Source organism: Adiantum capillus-veneris, chromosome 22, assembly GCF_014529385.1.
Source record: "Adiantum capillus-veneris isolate H3 chromosome 22, ASM1452938v2, whole genome shotgun sequence".
Classification (NCBI taxonomy): Eukaryota; Viridiplantae; Streptophyta; class Polypodiopsida; order Polypodiales; family Pteridaceae; genus Adiantum; species Adiantum capillus-veneris.
In genome coordinates this window covers 45304603-45316593 of record NC_140952.1, presented here as the reverse complement: position 1 = coordinate 45316593, position 11991 = coordinate 45304603, and positions in this window count along the sequence as shown.

Sequence of the window (11991 nt, the reverse complement as noted above, 5' to 3'; positions counted from 1 at the left end):
GCTCAATCACTCATTGCCAGCTGAATCAACTGTTGTAAGTCAGATTGCAACAAAAAGTCCCAAGCTACCCTCCATAGAGACACAGTTAGATCAAGATGAGACCATGGCAAAAGCTGGACAAAGATCTTCAATAGAACCAAAAATTCGAGATTTAGAGTTGCAGAAGTCACAAGGATTGAAGACAAATCTTGCAAACAAAGGTAAAGCTAAAGTGGAACTTCCACTGATTAGCAAAGAAGTTGTGACAGCATATGCCTCTACATCAAAGAACCCTCATGAATCAGCTTCTTCAAGCAAGTCAGGCTTTCAAAACTTCAAGTTCAGTGCTAACCCAACAGAAACCTCTAAGAAGACACCCAAAAAAGCAAAGATATTTCAGCCAAAGTACTCAAGAAAGCAAAGAAAAGTCAAGAAAGTGTTTGTTCAGAGAAGTTTAGTCAAAGTCAATGATCCGGTTTGGATTAAAGACATGAAATCAACAAAGAAAGACAAACAATTGGGATGGATAGCATCACATTGGAGCTTAAAATAACAGGAGTACTATGAAGGTAACAGACCCATATAGGTACCAAAACTGAAGGTAAGAGCATATGAAGTAACTTCAAGTCCCTCCCAAGAAAGAAGTCCCACAAGGTATCAACCTGGACAATATCCTAGGATACCTAAGAAGCAGGTATACAACAAAACAACATTGAAAGATACTGAAGTCTACCACAACACGCAAGAGGATACAGAAAAAAGACGGATCTCAAAGAATGTTCCTCTTAGGCAAGGATTGTATACACGTTATACAAAGATTTGGCTACTAGTCAACCACAAGCCAACCACAACTACACCAAACCTGCATGAAGATCTCAAGAAATCAACAAGACCTAGAGCGAAGCAAAGTCAACATGGAGATACAAAGGTCATCAAGAGATTTGGATTCCTAAATCTTCCAATGCTCCTAGTCAAAAGTCAAATGTCAACGATCAACAGAGGCCTACAACAACATCAAAGACTCCTATCAACAAGCCTATTTGGAAAATCAAACACATAATGGAGTCTTCACAATCAAAGAAGGATGACCCAACCAACGCCAATGCAGATTCAAAGATGATAAAACAGGTATGGCAAAAGAAACCTTCAATGCCAGCTTGGTCCATCACTAATCCTCTTTTGGAGGATTAAAGCTTACTTTTACCTAAAGAAATGTTTGTAGTAAGCACAAGAATGTAAAAAGTCAAGTTGCTAGCGTGTAAAAAACACTCTTTGGCATAGTCAGAGTCGGACTGCTGAGCCATAAAATAAGCAAAGCATTAGTCCCCAAGCTTCAAGTCATATTAAACTCTGTGCTAAGAGTCGTAGTTATTAGGCTTATGCTCAAGCTGGAAGAGTTGAGAATATCTAAAGTCATGTTGCTCATGTTGGATGAGATGATCATAAGAGTCGAAGTCTATTAACTTACAATTGGTGGAGTGTCGTAGAGTCCAACACTCACGCATAGTGCACAGTGAGATGAGAGCACATATCCTCGTCAACGAAGACCATTCTTAAAGGGGTGCCATCTTGCAAAGCCATGTCATATGCTTTTATAGCTACACCATCTTTTTGAAGAACCCCTCAAAATCTTTCTTGCACAACATATTGTTTCCATGCATTTTTGTGTATGCATAAATAGGATGTCCCACCATTGGACATATGAATTAGAGACTTTTTTCTGCTTCCACATATGCACCTTGAGTGGACCATAAGAGGAAAACCAATGTTCCATCATGCTACCCTCTCATATTTGCTGCCTTTTTAAGTTCCATATCTATCAACAAATAATCCCTTGAGTTCTTTATTAATATTTCCCATGCTAATAAGTACTCCAATAATGCGTGTATCCCAAATGCACTCTTTTTCCACTGGGTTTTTTCCCTTTGGTCACCCAGGTACTAGACCCTAATTTAGGACCTCATCATTCTACTTCCCTTGTACATACTTTTCATAAATAATCATCAGCCTCCTCATTATGCTATTGCAACGGACAAATGCAACATCATCTCTCACACCAGACATATTCTGACAAATGAAGATGCTGCAAAAAATTGAACCTCATCAACAAATTCAACGACAAATAAAGAAAATCATCCCATTGACAACCAATCAAAACCTTCCCTTGCCTCCACGGACACTTTTCGATAGTGCCCAAGGACGGGCACTAAAATAGGAAGGGGGGAATGTTAACTGAGTCAATGTCAGTTAACAGAAACTGTTAAAGACCGAAGACATACAAATGCACATCTACGAGGAATGAAAAGAAGCAGTATATGAACTTATCTTGGTTAATTTGTTATCTTCTTTTTCGATAATATATATATATTTATAGTGCCATGGAAGAAGAGCATTTGGAACACCTCAAGTTAGTGTTCGATCTTCTTCATGCACACAAGGTTTATGCGAAAGAGAGCAAGTGTGAGTTTCTCAAGACAGAAATTCACTACTGGGGTCATGTCATTTTTTCTCATGGAGTATACATGGACATTTCAAAGTGGATGCCATTGTGCATTGGCCTCATCCTACTAATTTAGAAGAACTCCAAATTTTTCTAGGATTGGCAGGTTTCTATCGCAAGTTCATTCGTGACTATGCAAAAATTGTTGCTCCCATGACCGATCAATTGAAAGCTCAAGGTAAGACTCTCATTTGGGGTACAGAACAACAAAGCAGTTTTGAAAAGCTTAAGATAGATTTAGCCATTGCTCCTTTTCTAGCTATAGATGATCCCACAAAACCGTTTGATGGTTGAGACTGATATTAATGATAGAGCTATTGGAGTGGTATTGCGATAGGGTGGCAAACCGATAGCTTTTGAAAGTAAGAAACTTGATAAAGCTCAACAAAATTTTTCTACTTATTGAAGAGAACTTTATGCACTTGTTTGTGTACTTAAGAAGTGGAAACATTATTTATATGGAGCTCAGTTTGAGATTGTGATTGACCATGAGAGCATCAAATGGTTTACACAACAAACTAATTTGAAGGGTCTAAAGGCTAGATGGGCTGAGATTCTTCAGGAGTATGATGCTCGTCTACGGTATCGCAAAGGGAGATACAATGTTGTAGCTGATGCTCTAAGTCATATGCATGAGATATACTCTCTTACATTTACTGAAATCAAAAGTGATTTTCTAGGCTCTCTTAAGGGTCTCTATGAGCATGACGAGGGATACTCCAAGGTGTGGAGTCATGTCAGAATGAGGGACCCTTCTCACTCCAATGCTAGTAGTGTTTCAAGTTTCTCCACAATTAGTTCTCCTCCTTTGAGTGATGAATAGAGAGATGGAAGAATTTTTCCATCCAAGATGGGTACCTTCTTCATAAAGGAAGAATCTGTGTACCGACGGACAAAGAAATTCGGCGCCAAATTTTATATGAGTGTCATGATAGTCCAAGTGGAGGGCACCCAAGTATAAGGAATACTTATGCACTCGTACGACAAAAATTTTACTGGCCAAGTTTTCACAAAGATGTGCAAGATTATGTGTTGCATTGTGCTAAGTGCCAAGTAAATAAAGCCGAGTGCCTCAAGGTAGGTGGGCTTTTGCATCCATTAGAGATTCCCAATGGTAAGTGGGAAAGTATTTCTATGGATTTTATAGTAAGTTTACCAACTACTACACGATGTCTAGATCGCTTCCTGTCAAAGGATGGTCTATATCAACATAAAATATCGTCAAGCGACATATGCCTACTAGGGCCACAGGACGTCCTACGTGTGAAAAACAATTGCAATACTTATCCTTTTTAATTTGACTTATCCAACAACTTAGCACCTTCCTAAATTTTGAAATGTAAGGACTTGGTGACTAGACCTTAGGATCCTCCTCCCAACCTCCCAATATAAAGGCAAGCTCCTAGACTCTTGCCCTAGACAGATCCCCTTGTCCACACTACCTAGCCTGGCCCCTGGCCCATTCCATGACTCCCTGGCCTTGCCTTTGTCCTGACATTACTCCCCCCTTAAGGAAGAGTTTTCATCCTTGAAAACAAAAGTGGGAAACTTCTTCTTAAGAGCACTAATGTTTTCCCAAGTGGCACCTTCCTCAGGTCGTTCTTTCCGCTTGATTAAAGCTTGTCGATGTACATGATGATGCATATGTAAATCATGATAGTCAAGAATTCATTCAGGTTCATGCGGTAGGGTAGGAGGTTCAACGAAATCGACCAGAATTTGTTCGTCAATGACATTGTCATCCCCATGTAATTGCTTACGTTAACGGCTTACATGAAACATTGGATGGATACGAGAATGTGTGGGTAACGATAGTTTGTAGGCACGATCACCAACTCACTTGAGTATTTTGAAAGGCCCACAATATCTTGGAGATAATTTAGGTGTTGCCCCATTTTCAGACTTTTTGAATGCTTTGGTACACGTAAAAATACTTCCTCCCCTTCCTCAAAGGTAACTTGCCAACGTTTCTCATCCTGCGCCGCTTGGCGGACATTCTGGCAAGCGAGTTCCATCATATCCATATGGTCTTGGAGAAAATCCTTAACCTATTGTATTTTTTTGATTGCCAACCCCACCGTTACATGTGATCTAGGTTGAAAACCATACATGAGCATGAAAGGACTAAATCCAGTCGTGACATGCTTAGCACTGTTGTAAGAAAACTCAAGAAGAGGTAGATATTTTTCCCAGTTTGTTTGTTTCTTGCTAATGTATGCGCGTAGCATATCCTCTAGCACTTGGTTAACTCATTCAGTCTGACCATCCGTTTTTGGATGATCGGCTGTATTGAGGTTGTGTACCCAATTGTTTAAACATAGCCCTCCAAAAATGACTGTTAAACTTGGGATCACAACCACTCACAATGTTACTTGGCAAGCCATACAAATTGTATAGATTGTCTACAAAAAACTTGGCTAATTTTGGAGTCTTAATCATTGATTTGGTTGGAATAAACCTACATAGTTTAATCAACCGGTCTACGACCACCCATACTGATTCATGACCTCGTACAGTGGTTGGTAAACCCACAATAAAATCCATAGAGATACTTTCCCATTTCCCATTGGGAATCTCCAAAGGATGTAAGAGTCCTCCTGCCTTTAGGCGCTCTGCTTTGTTAACTTGACATTTTTGGCAATGCAAGATATAATCTTGAACAAAGCCATGTAAACCTGGCTAGTAAAATTGTTGTCGTACGAGAGCATAAGTCTTTTTAATACCCGAGTGCCCTGCACTTGGACTATCATGACATTCATGAAGAATTTGGCACCGAATGTCCGTGTTTGTCGGTATACAAACTCTCCCCTTATGGAGTAGGTACCCATTGTCGATGGTAAAATTTTTCCATCACTGTAGTTCATCACTCGACAGAGGAGAACTGTTTGTGGAGGTTAACAATACACTACCAACATTGGAGTGAGGAGGATCCCTCATTTGCACATGGCTCCATACTTTGGAATATGAGTCATCTTGCTCATAGTTGCCCTTTAGAGAATCCAAAAATTTACTGCAAAGTTCCGTGAACAAGAGAGAATTGATCTCAGGCATACAACTAAGAGCATCAGCCACCACATTGTATCGTCCTTTACAATACCGGAGCTTTGCGTCATATTCCTGAAGAATCTCAGTCCACCTGGCTTTTCGACCCTTCAAGTCGGTTTGTTGTGTAAACCATTTAATGCTTTCATGGTCAAACACAATCTCAAATTGAGCGCCATACAAATAATATCTCTATTTTTTCAAGGTAGACACTATTGCATAGAGTTCGCATTCATAAGCAGAATAATTATGCTGTGCTGAATCAAGCTTCTTGCTTTCAAAAGCAATTGGGCTGTCCTCACTTTTGCTCACCCCCTTCGATAGGGTCGGATCTCTCGCGGGCTGAGATGCTTCGACTCCCCTGCTAAGCCGCCATGCCCGCTGTGTAGCCTCTTGGGGCTTGCATGTCATGCAAAGAGTCCCACTCTCCACGCCTGTGTGCCCCAAAAAAGGATGGCTCTGATACCAGTGTAAGGACTTGGGTGACTAGACCTTAGGATCCTCCTCCCAACCTCCCAATATAAAGGCAGGCTCCTAGCCTCTTGCCCTACACAGATCCCCTTGTCCACACTGCCTAGATTGGCCCTTGGCCCAGTCCGTGACTCCCTGGCCTTGCCTCTGTCCTGACATGAACGCTTACTAATTTTTGTGTATACCTTTTCAGCTACATGTTATGATACCCCCTCAAGCTTCAAAGGGGGTGATTACTTGACTCTTTTTTCCTTGTGTTTTCCATAATCTGATCACTTAGGTCAAGACTCTTTTGGTAGCTAGACACCACCTCGGTAACCAGCTTCCTCTTCTAAAGGGGTTTATCCTTGCATTGAAAGTCTCTAGAATCCTCAGGTTTCTTCCTGAGATCTAGTGATCTCAGTGATGGAATATTTTCATTAAAAATTGTCTAGCTATAACGTTGGAGACGATAAAAGCGATGGGGGAAGAACACATTTCCTACGAGGTTATAGATTATGTGGAGGATGATGTCAACTCCAAGACACGTGTTTGTATAGTCCTTTCCTTCTCGCACACTTAATGCATCTCTATGCACCTTCAAAAATTATAATTGACATACTTTTTCCTTATACATATGCTAACTCCATATTTTGATTGTGTGGTGTCAAGGTCGTTGAGGATTGGGAAGGGAACAACTCTTTCTAAAGCTATCGCATTGGCGTTGTTGGCTCATTCATCGGATGAGGTAGGGGTGTGTAGCAGGCAAATAAACCAACACAATCTCTCACTCACGACACAGAGTTCTTAAATGTGATCCTTTATTAATTCCAAAAGACCTCGTTTACAAATGACATAAGTGCCTTGTATACCCACGACACTAAGTAACACATGACATTAAAGAGAGGGGGGTGATGGGATCGACGGCCCGGAAGTGGACGCGGGAAGCCCGAGGCAGATTAAACCCGGACGCGCGACAAGTCAACGCGAAAATGTGGACGGACGTCGACTCGATTTGAACCTAAGGCCTCGTCGCCCAGATTGAGACGCATGGGGTAACCATCCCACCCACGCGCACATGCTGTTACCATGGCCCATTTTTTTTGGGTTTTATTATTAAAACATAGGCGCTGCTCGGGTTTAGTCTGTGGCCGGGTTTAGTTTTTAAGTGTCCATCTACGGCTGCAATCTCCCCGATTTTTATGCGCGCACTTCTCTGTCCTCGATCCCCTTAACCCCCTCTTTAATGATATGTGTTATTTAGTCCTCAAGCTTGTATACTAAGGTCACTTGGCTTTTACAAGGGTTCAAAAATGTGATTCCATCCTTCCCCATGATTCCAAATTGGAAGTGCAATGAGCACCCTGGCTCCCGCATGAAAGAACTAAATAATTACAAAGGGTTTTTGAGATCCATAATCCGTCTTTTAACAATTGTCCTTGGAAGTTACAAAAAATGTGAGATTGGTTTATTACAAGGTAATTCCGCCATAGTTGGCCTTGACTGCCAACACTCCCCCCTTCCTGATTCATGTCTACCACGTACCGTACTTTGTGGAGCGATGTGCTACATAGCTTCGGGAACAAGCTACGACACCATGCAGAAGGTACGCTAGATAACTAGTCCCCCCTCTCTTTCTCCTTACCTTCTTCCTCCTCCTACTTGCGATCCATACTGCTATTGCGTTACCTACGAGCAACCCCACACAGATTCACAATCTGAGAGACTGAAGATCGGATCAACATTTGCAGGAGGTAGATTATACTTCTGCTTTGGATCAAAGGCAGTCCAGCCATTGTCACCATTCGTGTAAATACACACCCACTGCTCCACAACCTTGTAGGTACGGCGGAGCTCAAAAAGCAAGGAGCTTTTCACAAGCCTGCAGTATCTCTGAGCTACCATAGCTAATCTATGATGATCTGAAAGGGAGACCAATGCAAGGCATCGCAAAGCAATTTCATTATCCAGGCCAGGTAAATAGGAATCGTAATCTGTGCATTCTCCATTTGAGTTATGTGCTTTCTTGTCCTCTGCTTATATTTTTGAATTTTCATTGTCTTCTCTGTTTGCCATGCCTGCTGACACATGAAGACATAGAGGCAATGCCGCCATACATGTGTGTTTGTGTGAGCAACACAAAATCGCCCTCACAGAGATGACAACATATTACATGCACACAAGATATTCATTATCTAAGTAAGAAATTTTCAACATTCCTTTGGGCTATTTCCTATGCGGTATGGGGGCTATGATTATAAGTAGAAGACGATTGACTTTCTTCAGAACTCTCTCTCTCTCTCTCTCATAGTAGGCGGGTGTTCTCTCTCTGTCTTGCCACATATTCTCTCTTTGTCTCACCATTCTCAACATGTCTCTATCTCTCTATCAATGTTTCTCTCACTCTCGCCACGTGTCTCTATCTCTATATCACACACATACATACACATTTACGATATGTATGTCGCTCACTTGCATTGTCACCATGTGTCTTGCACTGCAAATGTAACATTTAATGGCCTAGTAACTTGTGTGTAGCGAAAAATAGCATGAACATAGTGAGCATTTCATTAGAATAGATTCCTAATGAGAATAACAAGAGTGTTTGGGTGGAGAGAGCAACAAAACGTATAACACCTAGTTAGATAGCATGAACAATACTTCAAAAGAGAGAGAAATTAAACTATTGACAACAGTTGAGGACCGGATTTACATGGAGCCGGTCCCCCTTCCAAAAGGCTTTGTATTATGGTTTCTCCCATCAAGAGAGACATTTTACAATACAATTCTTTGTGTTCCTTCAATACTAGATAATGCAATGAAGATGGAAACTTCATACACTAAGCAAAACACTTATTAAACACAACATCAATTCCCTCACAGTCTCAGATCCAAGACCTCACACACCTTCGAAGATGGTGAGAGCTAGCGGGGTATGACAGTAGATTGAGAAGAAGTAGTATTCTTACGAGAAAGATGTACATATCCTTACATAATCACTCATATAAGCATAGCTTAGCTTAGTAATTAGCATGGTAGAGGAGATGACCATGCATTGAAGCTTGACTCTTGGTTGGATTTTCATTACAAGGCCAAGAGTTATTGGTGTAGGCCTCCCTTCTCACAAGCTTGGAGTAGGCGATAAGCTTTACATTAAAGCTTTAGAAGAGAGAGAGAGTCTTCTTACTCTACACATGAGCTTGTGTAAGTGTGTGGATAATTCCCTTTGAAAAATCAGCCCCCTCTCTCTCTTGGTCGACCCCTCTTGCTATTTGCTCTTGCTAGCACCTCATTGGACCTCCTCAAGCTTAGCCAATAGTATTTTAGGAGCATAAGTGATAGCCTTCTAACATGTGTCTCCCTTTCCCCTTTTGTGAGAGCTTTAGGTAATTATAATTAATTCAACTAAACTCTCATTGGAACCCTTTGCCTCTTGGTCAATAGGAATCAGGCAAGCCATTGGGCTACTGAATGCTCATTGGACCCCTTGGGAGACTGTCCAATAGTCTTCAAGAGAACTTAATTCTTATTGGTTCTTTTATCAGGTGTTTTTAAATTAATTAAACTAAATTGACTCTAGCCTAATTTTCATTGGTCCACCTCCATGGCCATCCAATAGGATTTGAGTACACCTTGTGGGGCATCTGACCTAGGGAGCTGACATGCGTCCCTCTTTGCCCTAGTGTACAAATGAAGCTTGTGAGTATGTGTGTGTGTTTCTCTCTCATCCCCTACTTCTTGGGCTTGCCCCCTCCTATGTAGGGACTTGTGAAGACTTTTGTACACACACACACACACACACAAAGCATCCAATTTCCTAAGCTTTGATCTTTGGACACAACCTTTGAATTTTGGAACCTTAGCATTTTGGAAGTCTTAATGGGCTGAACCTTAGGGTCTTTTAAGCCCATTGTTGCACTTTTTATCTTTTGGAAATGCCCCCCCCTTTAGATCCTATTTTCTCTCCTTTGGATCCCTATTCTGGCTGATCTACCAGCTTAACCAATATTGTAGCTTTTTCTCCCCTGGTACTTCCCCATATTAAATGATCAGTTTAACATGAGAAAATCATTTAGGAGAATTAGATATTAGTTATTATGACATTACCTCTCTCTTGAAATCATAGTCGTCCTCAACTATGTGGTAGAGAAGATAAATTCATTAGTCCTTTTCGTAGCGGGTACAGGATCCCTATGTTACCCTACGACGTAGTTCCGGAATGGATGACTAGTCCATTTGGCGCTTGAGAGCCTAAGCTGCCGCAATCATGTCTGCACATTAGCCCTATCATTCTTCCATAGTAGAGTGACAAGCTCTACTTGGTGTTTGGGAGACGTCGTCTCCGCAAACTTGATCTAAGCATGCATACTACTTCATTTTTGTGCAGAATAAAGAAAAAGAAAGTCTCATAAGACAAAAACTTTGTTCATTTTTAACATTTGTACATTTGCTTACTCTAGGGAAGCATTGTAAGCATTGACAAGGTTTAGGTTATCCTTTAATTGTATGCCTTGCATCCATCTAGCATCTTCAAAAGGATAATTCTTAAACTTAATAAAATATCGTCGGATAGTCTTACCACCTCTTAATACCTTGACTTCATGTCGGAGAATGGACTCGGGCTACAGCACCTCTTCTTGGTCCTCGATCTTTGATGGGTCTTCAATAGTAGGTTCTTGAGGTGGCTCTCCTTTGTAAGGCTTTAGTAGGCTCACATGGAAAGCATTGTGTATGAGCCAATGGTTGGGCAACTTGAGTTGATAGGCCATCTCATTGATTGGCCTAAGAATCTGGAAGGGACCATAGTACCTTTTTGCTAACTTAGCATAGTACTTTTGGTGTCCTGTAGGATTCTTTCCCGTCGTGTGCCTTAATCGAGCCTTGGGAAATTTGACTAATACCCAATCATTTTCTTTAAAGTCTTGGGCTCTTCTGTGCTTGTCAATAGCAGCCTTTTGCCTTTGCTGTGAGATAGAGATAGCATCCTTAATCTTTTGGAAAAATTCTTGTAGGTCTCTGCTATACTCATCTGTAGCGAAGATCTTCCTGTGTACCTTAAGTAGCAAGGGACTTTTTGATCTTCTCTCTATTACCTCAAAAGGTGATTTTCCCGTGGAAGTATGTACAATTTTATTGTAGGCATACTCCACTAATGGTATGTACTTCTCCCATTGGGATCTTTGATCTACTTCCGTTACATAGGATTTTAGTAGATCAAGAATTGTTAGATTAGCTATTTCACTTTGGCCATCCGTTTGTGGGTGATAGGCTGAGAGAAATTTATCCTTGTCCCTAAATTCTCAAAAAGACCCTTCTAGAAATTACTCGTCATTCTAGGATCTCTATCCAACACTATGGACATTGGCAAGCCATGGTACTTGAAGATTTGTGATATAAAGAGGGTTGCCATTTGATGGGCTTTGATAGTCTTTTTGGCAGGTATAAAATGAGTTTGTTTACTGAAGTTGTCTACTATCATCCATATTCCCGTATTCCCATGGATAGACTTAAGCAATCCAAAGATAAAATCCATGGATATGCTCTCCCATGGTGAATTAGAGATTGGAAAAGGTTGAAGCAATCCAGGTTGCTTCCCTCTATCAAACTTCATCTTTTGGCATACCACACAATTATTGCATACTCTTGTATGTTTGCTTTCATGGTAGGCCACCAGAAATATGTTTCAATTCACTTTAGGGTAGACAAAATCCCTCTATGCCTTGCATAAGGAGGAGCATGAGATTCATACATTACTTTCTCACAAAGTGAGTTAGTAATGCATAGTCTATTTCCATAGAGAAGATAACCATCTTGTAAAGTAAATGGTTCCTCTTTCTTCCCTAGTGCAAGGGCTAAAATCACATCTCTAAAATCTGGATCAATAGCATACTCATCTATCATAGAAGATAGATCATTGTGAGTTGCTATGGAAACCGCATTCACTCTTGGCCGTCTTGAGAGTGCATCGGCTACTTGATAATGCTTGCCAGCAATGTGCGAAATATGAAAATGAAATTGCA